Genomic DNA, 9,043 nt, shown 5'->3' with positions numbered 1-9,043 from the left:
CCCCTAATAAAATGATTGAAAAAAAAGATGATTCTTTACAAGAGCATCCAGAAGAGAATGCAGCCCTGCCAGCACCTTGCTTTGAGTCATGTAAGACTCATGTTGGATTTCTAACCTACATAGTTGTGACATAATCAATGAATGTTGCTTTAAGCCACTAATTTTGGGGTTATTTGCTATGGCCGTGAAAGGAAAACTAATACTTCATGGAACACCAGATACTAGAAATAAAGTCCAGGACCTTCTGAAGTTGAGAAGTTCAATAGAAGACAGCTAGAGAGACACACATACTATGAAGAAGCCTGTCTGGATTTACAACTGCAAACCACAATATGTTAATGGTATGAAAAATCTAAGGCTAGAATTTAGTTTCCTTTTTCCTTAACATTCATTATACTTTTTTAGTAGAATAATAACATATATACAGAAAACTTCATAAAATATAGTTTAATGTATTAAATTAAAATAAGTTTAGTTTAATAAAGGGCCCCTATGCTTAGTTTAATAAATGCATATATAGTGAACCTCTATATAAACACCACCGAAGGCACAGAAAATAACTGTTAGTATATTCAAAGTTCCTGCTGCTTCCCTGTCTAACTCGAGCCCCTTTCATACTCCAAAGAGCAAACTTCCAACCTTACTTTTCTGACCTCTCCCCACTTCATGTTTAATTATGCTATGTATATATCCTTAAGTGGGGTAGCTAGTGTTGCCTTTTATTTACTTTTATATGAATGGGATTATTGAATATGATCTCTTGTTTATATCACTCAATATTATGTTTGTAAGATTAATACCCATGTGTCTCAGTAGGAGTACTGCTAAAATATCCCCCCATAGTATGAACATGCTAGATTTTATGTAACCACTCCAAGAAGAGTGGACATTTGTGCTTTCTCCCATTTGGAACCATATGATAAAGTAACACACATAAAAAGTTCTACAGTGCAATTTGAAACAGCACTTACCAGGGCATGTGGAACATTAAATGCATATGTTTAAACGGAGACAGCTGCAGGAAGGAGGTTCCAAGATGGTAGAGCATGCAGATACATTATCCAGACACTCTACAACAAAGACTTGAGGAACCAAGTGGAATGGATATTGCTGACAATCTTGAAACCCAGAGTTTCAAAGGAAAGAATAAAGAATTAGATAGTATACCAACAAGAGGTAATGGTTTAATGAAAATAGTTAACAAAGAGTAGTAAACATCAAACTAGCACAGTGTGGCCATTTTGAATAAATAGTATTCCAATCAGAAGACAAACCAAGTGACAGACTCCACTTGCCCAGAATTGCACAAGCATCCACACTGGTGATAGAGAGATATAACTTCTTCTCTTACCTTGCACAACATCTTAGTGACTGGAGTCATGATGCTATTCTCACCCCAACTGACTGAGCACTTGGTCAATATCATCCCCCAACTGCCTGTGCTACGCTACTTAAAACAAACAAACAAACAAACAGTTTTCTTAGTTCTTCCCCTTAGCCCCATTTTCTTTTCTTTTTCTTTTCCTTTTTCCTCCCTCTTACCTTGCCTTTTTATCTTTTCCTACCCTCCTTGTGGGGCAGGCACTCACTCTCTGTGGCCCATGCAATTAAGAATGCCCATATTTAAGAATCCCTTCTCAGTCAGAGTTGTTCTATTCCAGAGAAAGAGTGCTGCGTTGTCACACAACTATGTTTGGCAGCAAGTAGTTTTGCCAGTATTATGCTTTAACTCTTTTAAAAAATGTTTTCTTTTTCCTTCTTAGTTCTACCTCCACAATGCTTTTCTATGTGGTGAGCAGCATTTGTGCCCACCCCTCCATGGGCAGTGGTGCATTCTCTCCCAGAAAGAGCTTTGCATTTCCACTGTAGTTGTATATGGGAACAAACACTTGTGCCACTTTTCCCTCTTTTCCCGTCTCCTCTTGTTTTCCTTTTTTTCTTCCTCATAACAGTGATGATCCTGGAGAACAATATGTTGAGTGAAATAAGGCGAAAAAATGTCAGATATTCTGTGACTACTATTATAAATGGCAAAGGAAAGTTTTCACACTAACAAAAACATTTTTATGATTACCAGGGGCTGGAAGAGAAGGTAGGGTAAATCGCTAACTAGAGGACAGATATATATCAAATTGGGTGAAGGGGAAGGCAAGCAAATAAATAAAATACCAAACAATAGCAATGGAGGAAATGATAAGGCAAACAAAGCAAAATGATAAGACAAAAACACAAGAAATAGGGGAGAAACACAAGGATAGGGGAGAAAAGGAGGTGGGGTAAAGGGAGGGGTGAGCCAAGGTCATGTGAACAAGAGATCTAAAATTGATGGCATGGAGGGCATAGAATGCCTGGTGGGGTTTGATCAAGTTCAATGTAGCCTAGAGGAAATACAGAGAACCAAATGAAGATTGAACATGATAGTTGACAGGAGGAAAGTAAAAAAGGAAATAGAAGAAAGAACTAGAAGTCAAAAGACATTTATAGAGGTATAAATACAGGCATGTACAAAAGTAAATATATAATGATAGGGATATAGTTCCATGTACATATATGTGTAGGTTAAGTATTAAGGTAGCAGATGGACATTGGGCCTCTACTCAAGTCCCACTCAATACAAGAACATGTTCTAATAACCTGGCATTCTGTGATGCTCACCTTCCCAACATGATCGCAGGAGACAAAATGGGTGCGTAAGCTAATGTGGTGAAGAAAGCTGATGGTGTCCAGCTATCAAAATATATAGCATCTGGGGTCTTAAAGGCTTCAAGTTAAACAAGTGGCCATCTAGCAGGGAAGCAACAAAGCCCACATGGAAGAAGCACACCAACCCTGTGATCATAAGGTATTGATGAGATCAGGTATCAGGCATCAGAAGACCCAAAACAAACAACCATTTCGATGCAAACGAAGAGACCCAAAGCCCATCTGTAGGCAATTACACATCCCCTCACAGAAGGATGACAAGGAAGGGATTAGCCAGCCAGGGTGCAGTATAGCACCAATGAAACATGTAACATTCTTCTAGTTCTTTAATGCTTCCTCCCTTCCACCATCATGACCCCAATTCTATCTTACAAATACGGCTAGACCAGAGCATGTACACTGCTACAGATAAGAGATCTTGACACATGAAATCCAGGACAGATAAACCCTTCAGGATTAGTAATGGGAGTAGTGATACCATGAGGGTAGGGGGAAATTGGCAAAGAATGGTGAGAAATGGGAAACTAACTACAATGATCGACATATAACATCCCCCAGGGGGAAGAATAACAAAAACATGGGCAAGGGAGACAGGGGATGATGTAAGATATGAAAATAATAATAATCTGTAATTTATCACGGACCCACGAGAGTGGAAAGGTGAGAGAGGGAGGGATAAAGGAGGAGCTGATACCAAGGGCTCAAGCAGAAAGGAAATATTTTGAACATGATGATGACAATATATGTACAAATGTGCTTGATTCAATTGATGTATGGATTGTTATAAGAGCCGTAAGAGCTCCCAATAAAATGATTTTAAAAATACTTTATTTAAAAGCATTTATGTGATGATGGCAACATATGTACAAATGTGCTTGATACAATTGATGCATGAAATATTACAAGAGCTGTAAGAGCCCCCGTTGAAATGATTAAAAAATGATGAGGGCACCATATGTACAAATATGTTTGATACAATTGATGTATACATTGTTATAAGAGCTCTAAGAGTCCCCAATAAAATGATTTATTTTTAAAAAATCACAGAGAATTATATTACGCAAACAAATCATCCAAACCACAATGGTGTGAGGGGAAACATGGAAAAATAATAGCAGTAAATTTATGCTTATGAATAATTTCACTGAATGAAAATGGATTAAAATGCACCAGTAAAGAGACACGCAGTATCAGAATGAATAAGAAAAGATGATCCATCAATATGCTGTCTACAAGAGAAACATCATAGACACAAAGGTAAAAAGTTAAAAATTAAAGGGTGGAAAAATATATGAAGAAGACAGCAACTAAGAAAGAAGAGGAATAACAACATTAATTAACAATAAAATAGACTTTAAGTCAAAAACAAGCAAAAGAGACAAGGCACGAAATTATATAATGGTTAACATGTCAATCCAACAAGAGGACATGATCACAATAAATAACTCCACATTCAGTGAAAAGCCCCCAAATATATAAATACAATTTTAATAAAATTGAAAAGAAGAGTAATAAACAACTCTATAATAATAGTATGAGAGTTTAATACATCATTATCAATGAAGGGCAGAATAAGAAATTCCATGAAGATACAAAAGATTGAAAGAATACCATCTACCAACTTGATCTCATAGACAAATATAGAATACTCCACCCAACAGCAATACATCCAGACTAGACCACATAGTATGCCAAAAATCAAAATATCAAAATACCTCAAATTATATTCTTATATCACAATGCTGTAAAATTGGAAGTCACCAACAGGAAGATTAGGGGGAAATAATCAAATACATGGGAGCTGAATAACACTCTATAAAAAACTACTGCATAGCAAATAAATAAATACAAAAATTCCTTGAATTATGTAAATGAGAATGAAAAGAGAATACCATATATACTTGAGTATAAGCCTACCCGAATATCAGCCGAGGCACCTAATTTAATGTGCTGAAAAACTCGGCTTATACACAAGTATATACAGTATATTGAAGTCTTTGGGACACAGTGAAAACAGTGCTCAGAGGACAATGTATAGCAATAAGTACACACATTAAAAAGAAGAAAAGACCAAAATCATACCTTATCTGAATAGCTCCAACAATTAGGAAAAAAAAATTTAAAGCCTACAGTTGTGAGTTGTGAGCAAGACTTGTATGCTAGTCCACAGCCATTTTTATTTGAGTCAGTCATATTTAAGTATAATCAATTTTGTTATACATGAATGTTTTGATTGTTTCCAAGGGTTCAACAAGATTTTGGAATGTTAATTACTATGTGAATCCTACTTGGAGTCAAATTGACCCTTCTAACTTTCTTAGTCAATTTATAAAATTGAGAAAGAGCAGTAAGTTGGAAAGTGTATGTCAATATAATGAATTACAGAATTTTTAAATGTATTCACTGTGTTCTGGATACGTACAGGATTTTATGACTTGTTGGTGAACTGTCATGTATCTTAAGAATTATAAACCATCTACATCTAATATGAGATTAATATTGTTAGAAGAAATTAGTACAAATATCACTTGGAAATTGGGATAATTGACTCTGTTGGTTGCTCCATTGTCTAGTCTCCTAATAAACAGGTTTCTTTCCCCTCTTTGGTTCACTTGGAGTGTTTATCAATTAGGCTCAGTTGCTCCAGGGCATGAACTTATTTGGTCCATGTATTTGGGGTAATACAGTCACCAGAAGAAAGAAAATAATAAAGATTTGAGCAGAAATAAATGAAACAGTAAAACTGTGGAAAGAATCTAGAAAACTAGAAATTGCTTCTTTAAAAGTATTAATAAAATTGACAAATCATTGGCAAATCTAACAAAAGAAAAGGAAACCATGCAATAGCACAAATAAGAAATAAAAAAGGCAATGCTACAATAGCAGCTACTGATAACAACAGCATACTATGAGGAACTGTATTCCAACAAACTTGAAAACCTAAAAGAAATGGACAAATTTCTACCTACCTACCTGTTATGGATTGAATTGTGCTGTCTCAAAATGTGTCAACTTGGTTGGGCTATGTTTTTCAGTGGTTTGAAAATTATGTCATGATTCCTCACAATGTGATCTGATGTGAAAAGCCAATCAGTTGTCAGAGAATTAAGGGTAAAATGCAACATCCTTAATCTTGTCATATCCCTAACTCAATTTAACGAGAGTTTCCCTTGGGTGTTGTCTGCAAAATCTTTTATCTTAGTAGAGATCAAAGGAGAGAGAATTGGGTAAAGAAAAAGGATTCAACTACCACCAAAAAAGAAGAGCTGGAAGAAGAGCATGTTATTTGGACCCAGATTCCTATACTGGGAACTTCCTAGAATTCAAGGAAGATGATGCCATGACACTCTGAGAATGCCAAAGAATTCTGGATCTACACATGCTGAAAGGAGACAAAGACCTTCCTAAATCGTGAGGCAACAAAGAGATAAAGCATTTTCCTCTAGAGCTGGTTGCCACAAACACAAAAGTTTAACTTCCTAAATGGTGAGAGAATAAATTTCTGTTAGTTAAAATGATTCATTTTTATAACAATTCACTGGATAATTAAGACAGAATTTGGTACTAGGATAATGGTGTGCTGCTTTAAAAGTTAAAATGTGGAAGGGGGTTCAGACTTGGGTAATGAGTAGAATCTGGCAAAATACTAAGCTACTTACTCATTTGTAAAAGCCTAAATTGCTTTGAAGAGAATGCTGGTGGAATTATGGATATCAAAGAGAATTCTGGTGAGGGCTCAGAAGGAAGTGAGGCGAGTCATAGCACCATAGATGACACAGAAACAGCAGGAGCAAGAAATCAGCACTAGACCACTTGGGAGCTAACCCATTGAGCAAGAGAGCTGATTGCCTTTGGACATGAAGTTTCCTAGAGGAGCAGGGTGCCTACAGTCACTTGTCAGAGAAGGTAAACTTTAAGACGCACTGAGTGCGAGTTAAGTACCTTTAGGCCGAGGCTTACTGGTCTAGTGGGGTGTGTTAGTCCGGATTAACTAGAGAAACAAATCCAAAGACACTCATATGTGTATAATAAAGAGCTTATTTTATAAAAGAGTAATTGTATATCAAGAAAACATCCCAGCCCAGTCCAGATCAAGTCCATAAGTCTGCCCATATGTCTGATACCAGTCTATAAATTCCTCTTCAGACTCATAGAACACATGCAATGATGCTGAATGCAGGAAGATCATAGGCCAGTGGGTGGGAAGTATTGTGGATCCAGTGGTGGTGGAAGCAATTCAGCACTGGTGTGGGTCTCCACGTGGTTGCTCCAGCTCCAGGGTTCTGGCTCCATCAGTGTAGCTTCTTCAACAGGAATATGAAGAAGAGAGAGTGTGTGTCTGGCTCCAGTGAGCTATTTATCTCTGTAGCACCTCCAAATGAGGCCTTCAAGCTGTGACCCTATTGACAGGCTAAACTCTACCCCGTCGCTTCACTTTTTATAGTCTCAAGTTGGCACCAGATTATGTAACTACCACAGACCTCCCCTTGTCAACTTGACACTTACATACAACTCTTTAGCCATATATAATTTTCAAACAAACAATAATAAAATCATATCTGTACCTAACAGGATAAAACTAAAATGTATACAATTAAAAATGTGCCACCCTCATTTAAACATAACATTCTATAAGTGAACAAAACAATATTCTATACTTATGTGAACACCTACACCATAATCCTATGAACATATTACCCCGACCTATGAAACCCTGATACCAAGAGAAGTCGATGGTGCCCAGCTACCACAGCCTGATGCTCAGAAAGGGATTATAATAGGGAGTCATCAACAGAGTGGAAGAAATTTGTAGGAAAAAACCTCAAAATCGTAAAAAAGATCAGCTTGGCAACATAGAGACTGGTAAAACCTGCTTGACTTCGGCACTTAGTTACTCTTAAGGCCTAGAAGTGAACTTATACCCACGGCTCAACTTCCAGCCAAATAATTGGTATATAAGGTGAACATAACACTTGGGAGGTACATACTTGTGATTAACTGTCTGCCACTGAAATCAAGCTAATATACTCCAACATAGGCTTTTGGCATGGGTCCATTTCTGGATCCATGAAGTGAAGTAGACAGGTTAGATTCTTTTTTTTTTTTAAGAAAAAGGGAAGACATTTATTGGAGCCCATACGGGAAACCCTAGAGGGGCCCAGCATACCCTACTGTGCAGGCACACCCAGCAAAGGGTCATACCATTCACTGTACCCTCATGTCCAGGGGGTCTCCCCTTGAGCCGAGCCTCAAAGCCCCAGGACTGGCTGGGGGTGGGAAAGGAGGCTAGATTCTTCTAACTGTGTCCCCAAACCAAGAAAGGAGGCGATTTTAAAAAAAGAGAATTTTATTGGGGCCTCTTAGAGCTCTTATAACAATCCACGCATCAATTGTATCAAGCATATTTGTACATATGTTGCCATCATTTCCTAAACATTTACTTTCTATTTGAGCCTTTGTTATCAAGTCCTCTTTTTTCCCTCCCTCCCTCCCCTCTCACCCTCTTGACCCCTTGATAAATTATAAATTATTATTATTTTCATATCTTACACCGATCATTGGCTCTGTTCACCCACATTTCTGATGTTTACCCCCCTTGGGGGGGGTAAGTGTGTTGATCATTGTGATCAGTTTCCCCTCCCTCCCCTCTTCTCCCCACCTCCCCCAACCCTCCTGGTACTGCTACTCCCATTTCTGTTCCTGAGGGGTTTATCTGACCTGGATTCCATGTGTTGTGAGCTCTTAAATGTGCCAGTGTACATGCTCCAGTCTAGCCAGAACTGAAGACAGGACTGGGGTCATGATAGTGGTGGGCGAGCAAGCCTCAAAGAACCAGAGGAATAGTGAGTGGTTCATTGGAGCTATATTGCACCCTAGTTGACTCATCCCTTCCTTGTGACCCTTCTGTGAGGGGATGTCCTGTTGTCTACAGATGTGTATTGGGTCTCTGCTCAGACCCATTTCATTCTCAATACTATGTTTTTTGTTTGTTTTTTGGGGGGTTTTCTGATGCCTGGCACCTGATCCTGTTGACACCTCATGATTTCACATGCTGGTGTTTTTCTTCCATGTGGGCTGTTGCTTCTCTGCTAGATGGCCGCTTGTTTAACTTCAAGCCTTTAAGATCTCAGACACTATATCTTGTAAGATCAGGCACCATCAGCTTTCTTCACCACATTACCTAATGCACCCATTTTGTCTTCTGTGATTGTGTCAGGATGGAGAGCATCATAGAATGTCAGGTATTAGTACAAAGTGTTCTTGTACACTTTGTTCTATTAAATTGGCATTCCTCGGTCTTGCAAGTCTGGCTAGACCAGAGGAGGTACACTGGTACAGA

This window comes from Echinops telfairi, unplaced genomic scaffold (genome assembly GCF_000313985.2).
Source record: "Echinops telfairi isolate 266 unplaced genomic scaffold, ASM31398v2 ScPeMD7_34;HRSCAF=130, whole genome shotgun sequence".
Classification (NCBI taxonomy): Eukaryota; Metazoa; Chordata; class Mammalia; order Afrosoricida; family Tenrecidae; genus Echinops; species Echinops telfairi.
This window is presented reverse-complemented; position numbering follows the sequence as displayed.